Raw genomic sequence first — 14,611 nt, 5'->3', positions numbered from 1 at the left:
TGCCTAAGTCAATGCCAGTGGTCTGTTTCATTCCTTACAGACTTTCTAGCGGTTTGATATAGCTGAGTGGCTTGCTAGTCCATTTCAGAGGGCAGTTAAAAGCCAATCAATTTCTGTGGGCCTGGAGCCATATGTACATAAGAACTAGAAGCATGAGTAGGCAATTCAGCCACCTGAGCCTGGCTGATCTAATTCTGATCTAATTTCAGCCCCAATTCCAATTTCCCGCCCTCTCCCCATAACCTTTCAACCCATTACTAGTTAAAAATCTGTCTATCTCCTCAAATTTATTCAGCATCCTGGCATCTACTGCACTCTGAGGTAGTGGATTCCACAGATTCACAACCCTTTGAGAAAAGTAATTCCTCCTCATTTCTGATTTAGATCTACCACCCCTTAGCCTAAAACTATGGCCGCTCATTCTAGAATGCCCGACAAGGGGAAACATCCGCTCCACGTCTACTTTGTATATCCCCTTTACTATCTTAGATACCTCAATTAGATCTCCTCTCATCCTTCTAAACTCTAGCGAGTATCGGCTTAAACTGTTCAATCTCTCCTCATAAGGCAAGCCCTGCATCTCTGGAATCAATTTGTGAACCTCCTCTGAACCGCCTCCAATGCAACCACATCCTTTCTCAAGTAAGGGGACCAAAACTGTGCCCAGTACTCCACGTGCAGTCTCACCAATACCTTGTATAGTTGCAACAACACTTCCCTATTTTTATACTCTATTCCTTTAGCAATAAATGCCAAAATACTCCCAAACCTGTTCTCCCTGTAACCACGTCTCGGTAATTGCCACCAAATCATACCTATTCATCTCTATTTGCGTTGTTAACTGATTAGTTTTATTCCAAATACTACGCGCATTCAGATACAAAGCCTTTAAGATTGCCCTATTGTCAATTTTCCTTACTCTTATATGATTCTTTGGTGCAATATGGCGTTCACACACTCTGTCCCTTCCTTTCACTTTTTGGTAACAATCAGCCTCGTCACTAACCTGCACTCTTACCCTCTACTTAAACCTTGATTTTTTACATTCCATGCAACTGAACCCTCCCCCCCGCTATTTAGTTTAAAGCCCTATCTACAACCCTAGTTATACAATTCTCCAGGACACTGGTCCCAGCATGATTCAAGTGGAGCCCGTCCAAACTGAATAGTTCCCTCTTTCCCCAGTACTGGTGCCAATGTCCCATGAATTGGAATCCATTTCTCCCATACCAATCTTTGAGCCATGCATTTACCTCTTTAATCTTATTGACCCTGTGCCAATTAGCTTGAGGCTCAGGTAGTAATCCGGAGATTATTACCTTTTTGGTTCTACTTTTTAATTCAGCCCCTAGCTGCTTGTATTCCCTCAGCAGAACCTCTTTCCTCATTATATCTCGTTGTATGTCGTTGGTACCCATGTGGACCACGACAACTGCATCTTTCCCCTCCCACTCCAGGTTCCTCTGCAGCCCAGATGAGGTATCCTTAATCCTGGCACCAGGCAGGCAACACAGCCTTCGGGACTCTCGATCCTGGCTGCAGAGAATAGTATTTATTCCCCTAACTATACTATCCCTGATTACAACTACATTTCTCTTTTCTCCCTCCACCTAATGGCTCCCTGTACCAAGGTGCTATGGTCAGTTTACTCATCCTCCCTTCAGTCCCCGCTCTTGTCCACACAGGAAGCAAGAATCTCAAACCTGTTGGATAAGGGCAAGAGCTGAGGCTCCTGCAGTGCTACTTCCTGGATCCCTCTACCTGCCTCACTCATAGTCACACCCTCATGTCCCTGACCACTGGCCGAATTTAAGGTAGTTAATCTACAGGGTGCCACTATCTCCTGAAACACAGCATCCAGGAAACTCTCCCTCTCCCTGATGTGTTGCAGTGTCCGAAGCCCAGACTCCAGCTTATCAACTCTGAGCCGGAGTTCCTCGAGCAACCAACATTTGTTACAGATGTGGTCACTAGGAACCACAATGCGGCCCACCAGCTCACATATCATGCAGCTACAACACATCGCCTGGCCCTGCATCTCTATTTTATTTAATTAGTTTTTCAATTTGTTTTTAATTTTCCAACTGGTGTTTAGTTTATTGATCTGTAAAATATTTCTCCTATTTGCTTTTAGTCTGAAAGCAAGTTAGAATAGAGATTCAAAATACACTTTTTAAAATCAACTGGAACTTGTTCTCTTTGCTGAGTTGAAGCTGAAATGTTAGGCCTCCGATCCTGGGCCTCAGTAGTCACCTTTAATCTGAAATCAATTTAGAGTAGGTAGTTCAAACTAGCAATTACTTACCAACCAACGAACTTACGGTTTTCCTGTGATGTCATTCTGTTTTTTTCACTCAGCAACAGGGGACACTCTTCCCAGGCTGCTTCACGGCAATGGTGACTGCAGAGGTACTCTTCCCACATTGCTTCACGGCAGTGGTGACTGCAGAGGACACTCTTCCCAGGCTGCTTCATGGCAACGGTGACTGCAGAGGATACTCTTCTACTGCTTCACAGCAACGGTGACTGCAGAGGGCACTCTCCCCAGACTGCTTCATGGCAACAGTGACTGCAGAGGACACTCTTCCCAGGCTGCTTCACGTCAATGGTGACTGCAGAGGATACTCTTCCCAGAAAGCTTCGCGGCAACGGTGACTGCAGATGACACTCTTCCCAGACTCAATGTAGGCCAGACCAGGTAAGGATGGTATATTTTCTTCTCTCAAGGGCATTGGTGAACCAGATGAGTTTTTACGACAATCATCAATGGTTTCATGGTCATTATTAGACTTTTAATTCCAGAATTCCCCTTGGTGGAGGGATCAATAACAAGGGGGCATAGATTTAAGGTAAAGGGCTGGAGGTTAAGAGAGCATGTGAGGAAGATTTTTTTCACCCAGAGGGTGGTGGGAATCTGGAACTCACTGCCTGAAAGGGTGGTCGAGGCAGAAACCCTCATAACATTTAAGAAGTATTTGGATGTGCACTTGCGATGCCATGGCATACAAGGCTATGGGCCTAATGTTGGAAAATGGGATTAGAATAGTTAGGTACTTGTTTGACGGGTGCAGACTCGATGGGCCGAAGGGCCTTTTTCTGTGCTATAGACTTCTATAACTCTAATTCTATTGATTGACTTTAAATTCCACCAGCTGCCGGGGTGGGATTCAAACCCGGGTCCCCAGAGCATTGCACTGCATTACTGGATTACCATTCCAGTGATTACACCACTAACACTGCCTCCCCCTTGAGTTACTCTATAATTAGGGAAGTTGTGAATTGTGTTAAATACTGAAAGACTGCAACAAATAGCTCTACTTCTGATTTTTGATGGAGGTGAGGTCATTGATGAAGTACCAATGAAGAGATAGTTCCCTGAGCAATTCCTATATGTTTTCCTGCGGCTGTGGTGACTGGCCTCCAACAATTATAATGATCTTGAATGTACCTGGTACAACTTAACCACTGCTGAGTTCTCCCTTTGATTTCATTGACTTCATTTGCTATGAATTCTTGATGCCATGTTCAGATTAATGCTGCTCTGATGTGGAAGACAACTCATCTTTGCTCTGACACTCATCTCTTGCATTTACTTTCGTATTAAGGCTGTTTTAACATCTATAGTCGAGCAGATATGCTGGAACCTGAATTGAGTGTTAAGAAATAGAGTTTTGTAGGTGTTGTTTGATGGCATGATTGATGGCTCTTTCCATCACCTATGATTAAAAAAAATGTCCAGGTTAGCTTTATTCTTTATTAATGGATAGAATATGCCTGCAAAACGATCCACATCGATAGGTAGATAGATGCCAATGATATCACTGTACTGGAATAGCTTGACTATGTTAACCAGTGTCCTAAAGAAAATACTTCCATTATACATTATGAGTACAAAATAGTGACAAAAATATGGCAGTATTTATCACTTTTGCACTCACCAGCATGCATTTTTCTCCATTAAAGTGACTAGGTTGAATACTGAGTGCAGAAGCAGGAAATCATGATCATCAAGTATGAGTGATCTGCACACAAGTAAATTGAAAACAAAATATATGGAATTATAGTGAAAGAATAAAACACAAGTCACGTAAATAACTTTAAAGAATTCAAACATTTAAATTACTGTATTTTTGTTGAAGATGCCTCAAAACAACACAGTGAAGGCAACAGGGTAGCAGACCAAAGCTGGCTGAGATCCAATGATTCTGTGGTCTGATTTCTTTTGGACTAAAGGTTTCTTCCCAGCAGTAGGGCAAAAAATATTGTCAGATTGCATTCCCAATTTCCTACTAAGGTCATAGGTGGAATTTATGACCTATGACACATGCTGATAATTTAGTGGTCTCCTGGCAATACAAGACCAACTTGAGGAAAAGTGAAAAAGGGCTCTGAATTAAACCTGCAGGAAGCAGAACAACATGAGTGGTGAGTGGAAAAGAAAAATAAATAAATCACATAAGTGTTTAGTGACTGTAGCCAACTTCTTCTGGGCAGTCAACTCTTTAAAGTACATCACTGACCTTAAAAATAATACTTGCTACTTTCTTTATCTTATCAAAGCATCTCATAATTTTACATATATCAAGCAAATTTCTGACAAATGATAAGAGGGAAGGAGAGTTTAGGTAAATATACAAGCCTGAAGAGAAATGTCAAGGCTGTAGAGCAGAGCAGCATTTGTTGTAAAATTACATATCTTGTGTCAAAAAGGAACAAAAGATTTAACAATAGTTATAGGGCATTAGCAGCAAAGACCACATCAAGAAAAAATGGTAAATAGTTAAAATTAAAGGTGCCATATCGGAATGCAGTAAACATTTGTAACAAGTATTAATTGCACAAATAGAGATAAATGAACTTGATCTAGCGGCCATTACTGGGATAATGTGTTAATTCATTCATTCATGCCAGCATTGCTGGCATGACCAGCCTTTTTTGGCCATCTCTATTTGTTCTTGAGAAGGCAGTGGTGAGCTGCCTACTTGAACCCCTGCAGTTTGTGGTGTAAGTGCACCCACAGTGCTTTTAGGAATGGAGTTCCAGGTTTTTTGACCCAGTGACAGTGAAGGAACCATGATATACTACCAAGTTAGGATGGTGTGTGGCTTGGAGGGGAACTTGTAAAAGATGGTGTCCCTTTGCATCTGCTGTTCTTGCCCTTCTAAATGGTAGAGGTCACAGGTTTAGAATATGCTGTCGAAGGAGGCTAGGTGACTTGCTCTTTTATCTGTTGCATCTTTTATATAGTGCATGCTGCTGCCATTGTGTGACCATGGTGGAGGCAGTGAATGATGGATGGGGTACTGATCAAGGGGGCTGCTTTGTCCTGAATGGTGTTGAACTTTTTGAGTGTTGTTGGAGTTTCATTCATCCAGATAAGTAGAGAACATTCTATCACACTCTTGAATTCTGTCTTGTAGTTCGTGGATAGACTTTGGGGTGTCACGGAGTGAGTTACTTGCTGTGGAATTCCCAGCGTATGACCTGCCTTTGTAGCTGCAGTATTTATATGGCCGGTCCACTTAATTTTCTGGCCAATGGTAATTCCAAGATATTGATGGTGCGGGTTCAGCAATGGTAATGCTGTTGAATGTGAAGGGGATATGGTTAGATTTTTTTCTGGTTGGAGGTAGTCATTGCCTAGCACTTCTGTGCTGCAAATGTTACTTGCAGTCTATCAGCTGAAGTCTGAACATTATCTCGGCCTTGCCGCATAAGGACATGGAATTCCATATCAGGAGAGTCAATAATGATACTGAACAAAGGGTAATCATCAGCGCACATCCCCACTCCTGACCTTATGATGGAGAAAGGTCATTGATGAAGCAGCTGAAGAAGGTTGGGCCAAGGACACAGCCCTGAGGAACTCCTGCAGCAATGTCCTGGTATTGAGTTGACTGGCCCTGAACAACCACAATCATCTTCTTTTGTACTATGTACAACTCCAACCAGTAGAGAGCTTTCTCCCGATTCACATTGACTTCAATTTTGCGAGGGCTCCTTGATTCCACATTCAGTGAAATGCTGCCATGATGGAGCAGTAATTGGCTAAATTCGATTTGTCATACTTTTTGTGGACAGAACATACCTGGTCAATTTTCTACATTCTGATGAAGAATCTTACGGACTCAAAACGTTAACTGTATTCTTCTCCGCAGATGCTGTCGGACCTGCTGAGCTTTTCCAGCTATTTTTGTTTTTGTTTCAATTTTCTACATTGTTGGGTGGATGCCAATGTTGTAGCTGCACTGGAACAGCTTGGTTAGAGATGCTGATAGTTCTGGAATGCAAACCTTCAGTACTAGAGCTGGGATGTTGTCCAGGATCATAGCCTTTGCTGAATCCAGTGTCTTCAGCCATTTCTATTTATCAAATAGCTAAAGACCAGCCTCTGTGATTTTCAGGACCTCAGGAGGAGGTGGACGGATCATCCACTTGGCATTTCTGGACGGAGATGGTTGCAGATGCTTCAGGCTTGTCTTTTGCACTGATGTGCTGGGTTCCCCCAGCATTGAGCATGAGGATATTTGCGGAGATTCCTCATCTGGTTAGTTGTATAATTGTCCACCACCATTCACCACTGAATTTGATCTGTGGGTTGTGGGATTGCTTAGCCCTGTCCATCACATGCTGCTCTGACTTTGTAGTATTCAGGTAGTTTCGTGTTGCATTTTTACCTGGTTAGCACCTCATTTTTGGTATGCCTAGTGCTGCTCCTGGAATGCCCTCATGCACCCTTCATTGAACCTAGGTTGATCCCCTGGCTTTGTTGTAATGATAGAGTGAGGGATAAGTTGGGCCAAGAGGTTATAGATTATATTTGAATACAATTAAGCTGCTGCTGATGACCCACAGGGCCTCGTGAATTTCCAGCTTTGAGCTGCTAATCGCTGAATTTTCCCTCTTGTTGGTTCTCTCATCACTTTTTGTAGGCCTAGTCTGGCAGATATGTCCTTCAGGAATCAGCCTGCTTGATCAGTGATGGTACTGCTAAGCCACATTGAAGTCCCACATCCAGAGTACACTGTGTCCTTGCTACCCTCAATGCTTCTTCCAAGTGATGTTCAACATGGAGGAGTACTGATTAATTAACTGAGAGAGGGTGGTAGGTGATAATAAACAGGAGGTTTCCTTGTCCATAACTGACCTGATGTCATGAGACTTCATGGGGTCTGGAGTCAATGGTCAGGATTTTCGGATAACTTCCTCCTGACTGTATGCTACTGTGCTGTCAGCTCTGATGGGCCTATATTATGGGGGAGGATATACCCAGGGATAGTGATGGAGTAGTCTGGGATATTGACTGGAAGATATGATTCGCTGAATGTGACTATGTCAGGCTGTTGCTTGCTGACTGTGGGACAGCTCTCCAAATTTTGGCACAAGCCCCCACCTGTTAGTAAGGAGGAACTTGCAGGGTCGACTGGACAGTATGTGCCTTTGTAGTTTCTCATGCTTAAGTAAATGCAGGGTGGTCCATCTGGTTTTATGATTGCAAGGTGACCACAACGACAGCAAAAACAATTTGCAATCGTATAATGCCTTTAACATAATGAAACGTTCCAAAGTGCTTCACTGGAGTTGTATAAAGCAAAAACTGACACATAGCCACATAAAGACATGTTGGAGCAGATGACCAAAAGCTTAGCCCAAGATCTAGATTTTAAGGAGTGAGAAAGGAGGAAAGAAAGATCGAGAGAAAGAGAGATTTGGGGAAGGCCCAGGGGTTCAGGTGTTGGCAGCTGAAGGCACAACCACCAATAGTGGAGCGATTAAAATTTGGGATGCTCAAAACTCCAGAATTTGAATCATTCTATGAATCCATGCCATTTGGCTCAACATTTAACTTGGCCCTTTGTCTATTTGAGCACGTTATCAGGATTGTTCTACACATGCAGATCAACATGTTGCATAAGTTCTGTCGAAGGGTCATGAGGACTCGAAACGTCAACTCTTTTCTTCTCCGCCGATGCTGCCAGACCTGCTGAGTTTTTCCAGGTAATTCTGTTTTTATGTTGCATAAGTGCTTGCAAGCAAGCTGTTGGTGAGGAAGGAGTATGACCCTTAGAGTAAGTAAAAAGTAATTTTAAGTTTTTATAAGGTTTTAAAGTTTTTAAGTAATTTTCTAACATTAGGAAACTTCTTACAGGTTATCTTATCTATCTCAGACTTGAGTTTCAAAGCACAGTACTGAGTAAAGGTGGTTATAAATGCTACTTTAGAGAAATTTGAGCAAGTATGTTTATTTTAATTTAAATGCAAGAGATTTAGTTTTAATTTGTAATGTTTCCAATTTACAGTTGTCATTTCCTCCCCCAAAACTGACACAATTGAGATTGACATCCCAAGATGGCCTGTCATATAATAATTGTTTCAACTTTAATTTTATAATGCTGTGACTTTCCCTCTCACAAAGTAAGTATTTCTTGATAAAAGGGCTTAAAATGGGCCAAGTTAAGATGATTTCCATTCTCACTTGGTTGTTATGCGTAAGGGTCTGAATGACAACATGGGTACAAGCAGTAACCAGCAACTCCAGCAGATTTGCATGGCTATCTCATGTTGATCACTGGCAAAATCAATAAAGCTGTTGGCCCTGCTGAGTAATGCATCTGTGACCTACTTGATATGCCCATGACCAGCAAATGTGTTGACATCATAGATATCCTCAGTGCTAGCTTGGAAAGAGCCTGATGCATAGATATTGTGAGCCATATTAACTTTTAACGTGTCTAGTGCGCTACTGATGTTACACCTTGTCACAGTTTTCTTGCTAAACTCCACCCCCTTTGGCGCATTTTGCTTTGTTCTTGGGATGTGTATAAGGCTGGAAAAATCACAGTTTTTATTATTGATCCCTAGTTATCTTGAGAAGGCGCTGGCAGGTCCTGCAGTTTTTGTGCCGATGGTTCTTTCATAATGGTGTTTAGTAAGGAATTCCAAGATTTTGAGTGAGCAATAATAAAGAAATAGTGGGATATGACCCATCCAGATGATGTGTAATTTAGAGGAGAGGTTGGAGATGATGCTACGTGTCACTCCTGTATTTCTAGGTGATGGAGGCCATGGTGTGGGGCTGTGCTCTCAGATATTGACTTGTGACACTGCACTGTGAGAAAGTTGAACAGGTTGGGTGTTGACATTAGTAACAGGGTTGAGTTTCTTGGGTACTGTTACAGGTGAGTGTGGGATTTTCAGCATAGTGCTGACTTGAATCCATTGTCAATGCCTGGTAGTTGTGCCCTGTGCAAATGATCCACCATTTGCTGAAGCTGCAATACTTGACAGTTTGGAATGCATACCAACTGAATAGGAAAGGCAGCCCTTTCTTATTGTGGATCATCCTGCTCTGCCACACCTATTGCGAATGGAACATTGAATGCCCTGATGGGCACAATCTAGGAAGTGGGAAATTAATTTGAATCTGCTTACCTTTAAGTGCTCCCTATAGGCAAGTATCAGCATGTATTACCATAGCAATGTACAGCGTATGCACCTTTAGTACTCAGTCTGGCCTTTTTGATGCTATATTTCATGATTCTAGCACATTAGCTCATGTACAACATTTTTGGGCTCCACTAATATTTGTTCGTGTCTTTATCTATGATTGCTGCGCCAAACAAAATCCAAATATTACTGCCACTGTTGTAAAGCTTTACGCTGACAGAAATTTCTAGCCAAATTGGCTTGCTGAGGCTCACGGGAAACATGTTCTTGCTTAAAAAGGGAAAAAAAAATAATGTAATCAGTGAACTTATTTTCATAATGGTGCAGACCAAATGGTATGTGCAGAAAGAAAAATTGAAACAAAAAACATTGGTACATTTGATTCACATAAAAAGATCATTTTGGATAATATTAAGAAAGTAGTCAATATGTTCTATTGCAAGCACCTTGAGTCCTTGTCCATAATTTTGTTTGAATTTTTATGTGTGCTATGTACTGTCTATTTAAAGTAGAATTTCAACAAAATAAGCATCTGATATTCCTGACAATGCAGTAATAGCTTTATGGTGTATCCTTGGAAGGATATACAATATTCATTACAGTTTGATAAACTATATTACCTGAAAAGAGGTTTGAATCTCTGTTTCTTTGATTTGATAACTTATAAGATGAGTGTCAAACGAGGTATGATTCACTGCTATTTTTGTGGGCGCTCTTTTCAAGAGCATGAAATAAACCACTATTACTGAATTGTTTATTTTTTTTCTGGATGCAGTGAAATATATTTTTGTAGACTGATGAGATGTAATAAAATTGAAGCAATATTTTTATATGGTAGGTAATATGGGCTAACTTCTATAATAAAATACGACTACATTGTACACTTTAGTGCAAAACGCGTTGCGCACCTTTAAAGATTACACAATGTTTTGCTTATTTTAAATGTATTGATATGTTGGGCTCAATTTTACTGATCCCCGGGAGGTGGGAAGTGGGGGAAGGGGGTGCTGGTGAAATTGTGGAGGTGGGGGGTGGGTTTGGGCTGGATCGGCTCCCTGATGTCCCGCTGTCAGAACATTTTTCCAAGCCTGGGACCAGAAGCGAACTGGCTGCTCACCTCAAGGAGGTAACAGTTTCCATAACCAAAGGCCCCATTTGACCATGCCGTTGGCATCTTGCTATGGCAGTGTGTCCTCTCGCCACATGGTGAGGCTGTCAGCTAAATGGGGTGGCCTCCCAGCCGCAGCCCGGGATGGGGGGGAGGGCCTCACAGGGCAATGAAAGGACTGTTGGCAGGAAAGGTAGCACCTGAAATCTCAACAACCTCCTCAGAGGGGTTTCCCCTCCAACCCTCGGCCCTTGGATTTTTAATATTTTTTTGCTTACCTGTTCTTTACTCCGAGCTCTCCTTCATAGCTCAGCAGTAAATCCCTCTCCTGGTGGTGCTGCTGAGGATCCAGAGCTGTTGGCCCTGTGATTAGACTGGCAGCATGGAGGCCCACCTGCTGTCCATGATTGGATGGCGGGCCGACCTGCAGCCAATTAAGAGTCGCTATGGCAAAATTTGCTGAGTGGGTCCTGCTGCTAGCAAGTGCGGCCTGATATATATTAATGACCAAGATCGTATTGTACCGGACACAATTTGAAAATTTGCAGACTATTCAAAACTTGGAAGCATTGTGAACTGTGAGGAGGATAGTGTAGAACTTGGAATGGGTGGACAAGTGGCAGATGAAATTTAATGCAGACAAGTTGAAGTAATTCATTTTGGTAGGAAGAACGTGGAGAGACAATATAAAATAAAGGGGACAATTCTGAAGGGAATGCAGGAGCAAAGGGATTGGGTGCATTTATGCATGAATCATTGAAGGTGGCAGGACAGGGTAAGAGAGTGATAAAGCAGAGAGCAGCCTAGGCTTTACTGATAGGGGCATAGAGTACAAGAACAAGGAGGTTATGTTAAACAAAAACAGAAAATGCTGGAAAAACTCAGGAGGCCTAACAGCATCTGTGGAGAGAAAGACAGAGTTAATGTTTCAAGTCCGTATGAATCTTCTTCTCGAAACGTTAACTCTGTCTTCCTCTCCACAGATGCTGTTAGACCTGCTGAGTTTTTCCAGCATTTTCTGTTTCTTTTCCAGATTTCTAGCATCTGCAGTATTTTGTTTTTATCTTAGAGGCTATGTTAAACTTGGAATAAACACTAGTTTCGCCTCAACAGGGCACCACACTTTATGAAAGATGTGAAGGCATTAGAGAGAGTGCATAAAAGATGGAGGAGAATGGTTCCAGAGATGAGGAACTTCAGTTACGTAGAGAGATTGGGGAAATTGGATCTGTTTTCCTTGGAGAAGAGAAGGTTGAGAAGAGATTTAATAGAGGTGTTCAAAATGATGAGAGAACTAGCTCCTTTGGAGAGCCAGCACAGCAATTATGAGCCAAATATCCTCTTTCTGTGCTGTAATCATTCTGTCATCCTGTGACCTCCTTTTCCTTTGTCTGCCCATCCAATCTAACCTTGAATATTAACATAGCTTAGATGCTGGAAATGATCTCACATCCTCTTAACTCTCTGCAGAATGAAGTTTTTCTTGCTCTGAGTTCTATATCTTTTTGATGAATCATCCTTATTAAAATTCTTACAAATACAGGAAAAAGTCTGCTTCTATCTACTTTGTCTCATCCTTTCATAATTTTAAACATTTTTTTTACATCAGCCCATAATAGATGTTGTTCTAACAAAAATGAACCTGACTTTTCAAGTCTTTTTTCATATTTATATTTCTTCATATCAGTGAATCGGTGTTGTCATAGGGTTATAGAGGTCTACAGCACAGAAAAAAGCCCTTCGATCCATCGAGTCTGCACCAGTCAAACACGCACCTAACTATTCTAATCCCATTTTCCAGCACTAGGCCCATGGCCTTGTATGCCATGGCGTCGCAAGTGCACATCCAAATACTTCTTAAATGTTATGAGGGTATTTGCCTCTGCCACCCTTTCAGGCAGTGAGTTCCAGATTCCCACCACCCTCTGGATGAAAAAATTCTTCCTCACATCCCCTCTAAACGTCCTGCCCCTTACCTTAAATCGATGCCCCCTGGTTATTGATCCCTCTACCAAGGGGAAAAATTTCTTCCTGTCTATCATATCTATGCCCTTCATAATTTTATACACCTCAATCAAGACCCCCTTAATCCCCTCTGCTCCAGGGAAAATAATATATTTTAAATATTCTATTATATTCTTTTATTCTTATATTCTATGCTTCGGCTAATAAAAGCAAGTATCCCACATGCCTTCTTAACCACCTTATTTACCTGTCCTGCTACCTTAAGGGTCCGGTGGACATGCACACCAAGGTTCCTCTGATCCTCGGCACTTCCCAGGGTCCTATTATTCATCATGTATTCCCGTGCCTTGTTTGTCCTGCCCTCACCTCACACTTATCTGGATTAAATTCCATTTGCCACTGATCAGCCCATCTGACCAAGCCCATCTATATCCTCCTGTAATCTAAGGCTATCCTCCTAACTATTTACCACTCCACCAATTTTCTTGTCATCTGCAGTACTGATCAACCCTCCTACATTCAAGTCTAAATTGTTTATATATACCACAAACAGCAAGGGACCCAACACTGATCCCTGTGGAACCCCACTAGACATAGGCATCCAGCCACAAAAACATCCCTCGACCATCACCTTCTGCTTCCTGCCACTCAGCCAATTCTGTATCCAATTTGCCAAATTGCCTTGGATCCCATGGGCTCTGACCTTCATTATCAGTCTCCCATGCGGGACCTTATCAAAAGCCTTGCTGAAGTCCAAGTAGACTGTGTCAAATGCGTTGCCTTCATCTACATACCTGGTCACCTCTTCTAAAAATTTAATCAAATTGGTCAGACATGACCTCCCCTTAACAAAACCATGCTGACTATCCTTGATTAATCCCTATCTTTCCAAGTGTAGATTAATCATGTCCTTCCAAGTGTAGATTAACCCTGTCCCTCAGAATTGCTTCCAATAGTTACCCCACTGATGTTAGACTGGCCTGTAGTTCCCTGGTTTATCCCTTCCTCCCTTCTTGAATAACGGTACCATATTGGCTGTCCTCCAGTCCTCTGACACATCTCCTGTAGCTAGAGAGGTATTGAAAATTATTGCCAGCGCCTCTGCTTTCTCCTCCCTTGTCTCAATCAACAGCCTGGGGTACATTTCATCCGAGCCTGGAGATTTATCTACTTTTAAGCCTGCCAGACCACTTAGAACCTCTTCCCTTTCTATGCTAATTTCTTTAATTATTTCACAGTTCTTCTGCCTGATTTCCATACCCATGTCATCCCTCTCACTTGTGAACACCGACACAAAATATTAATTTAGAACCCTACCTACATCTTCCGGCTCCACACACAAATGACCACTATGGTCCTTAATGGACCCTACTGTTTCCCTAGTTATCCTCTTACTCTTAAGGTACTTGTAAAATAACTTTGAATTTCCCTTTATTTTACCTGCCAATGTCTTCAGTGTAGCAAGATTATGACTTTGGTCAACTCGCTGATTTGACTTTAGTGGTGCCATTTTCAACCTCATGCTCCAGTTAATTATTTTCTAAATGGGGAGAGAAATCAGAAATCTAGAGTGCAAAGGGACTTGGGAGTCCTAGTCCAGGATTCTCTTAAGGTTAACTTGCAGGTTGAGCTGGTAGTTAGGAAGGCAAATGCAATGTTGGCATTTATTTTGAGAGAACTGGAATATAAAAGCAGGGATGTGCTGCTGAGGCTTTATAAGGCTCTGGTCAGACCACATTTAGAATATTGTGAGCAATTTTTGGCCTCGTATCTCAGGAAGGATGTGCTGGTCATGGAGAGGGTCCAGAGGAGGTTCACGAGAACGATCCCAGAAATGAAAGGTTTAACATATGAGGAATGTTTGAGGACTCTGGGTCTATACTCGATGGAGTTTAGAAGGATGAGGGGGGATCTGATTGAAACTTACAGAATACTGAAAGGCCTGGATAGAGTGGACGTGGGGAAGATGTTTCCATTAGTAGGAGAGACTAGGACCTGAGGGCACAGCTTCAGAGTAAAGGGAAGACCTTTCAGAACAGAGATGAGGAGAAACTTCTTTAGCCAGAGAGTGGTGAATCTATGGAATTCATT

This window comes from Carcharodon carcharias, chromosome 2, assembly GCF_017639515.1.
Source record: "Carcharodon carcharias isolate sCarCar2 chromosome 2, sCarCar2.pri, whole genome shotgun sequence".
Classification (NCBI taxonomy): domain Eukaryota; kingdom Metazoa; phylum Chordata; class Chondrichthyes; order Lamniformes; family Lamnidae; genus Carcharodon; species Carcharodon carcharias.
This window is presented reverse-complemented; position numbering follows the sequence as displayed.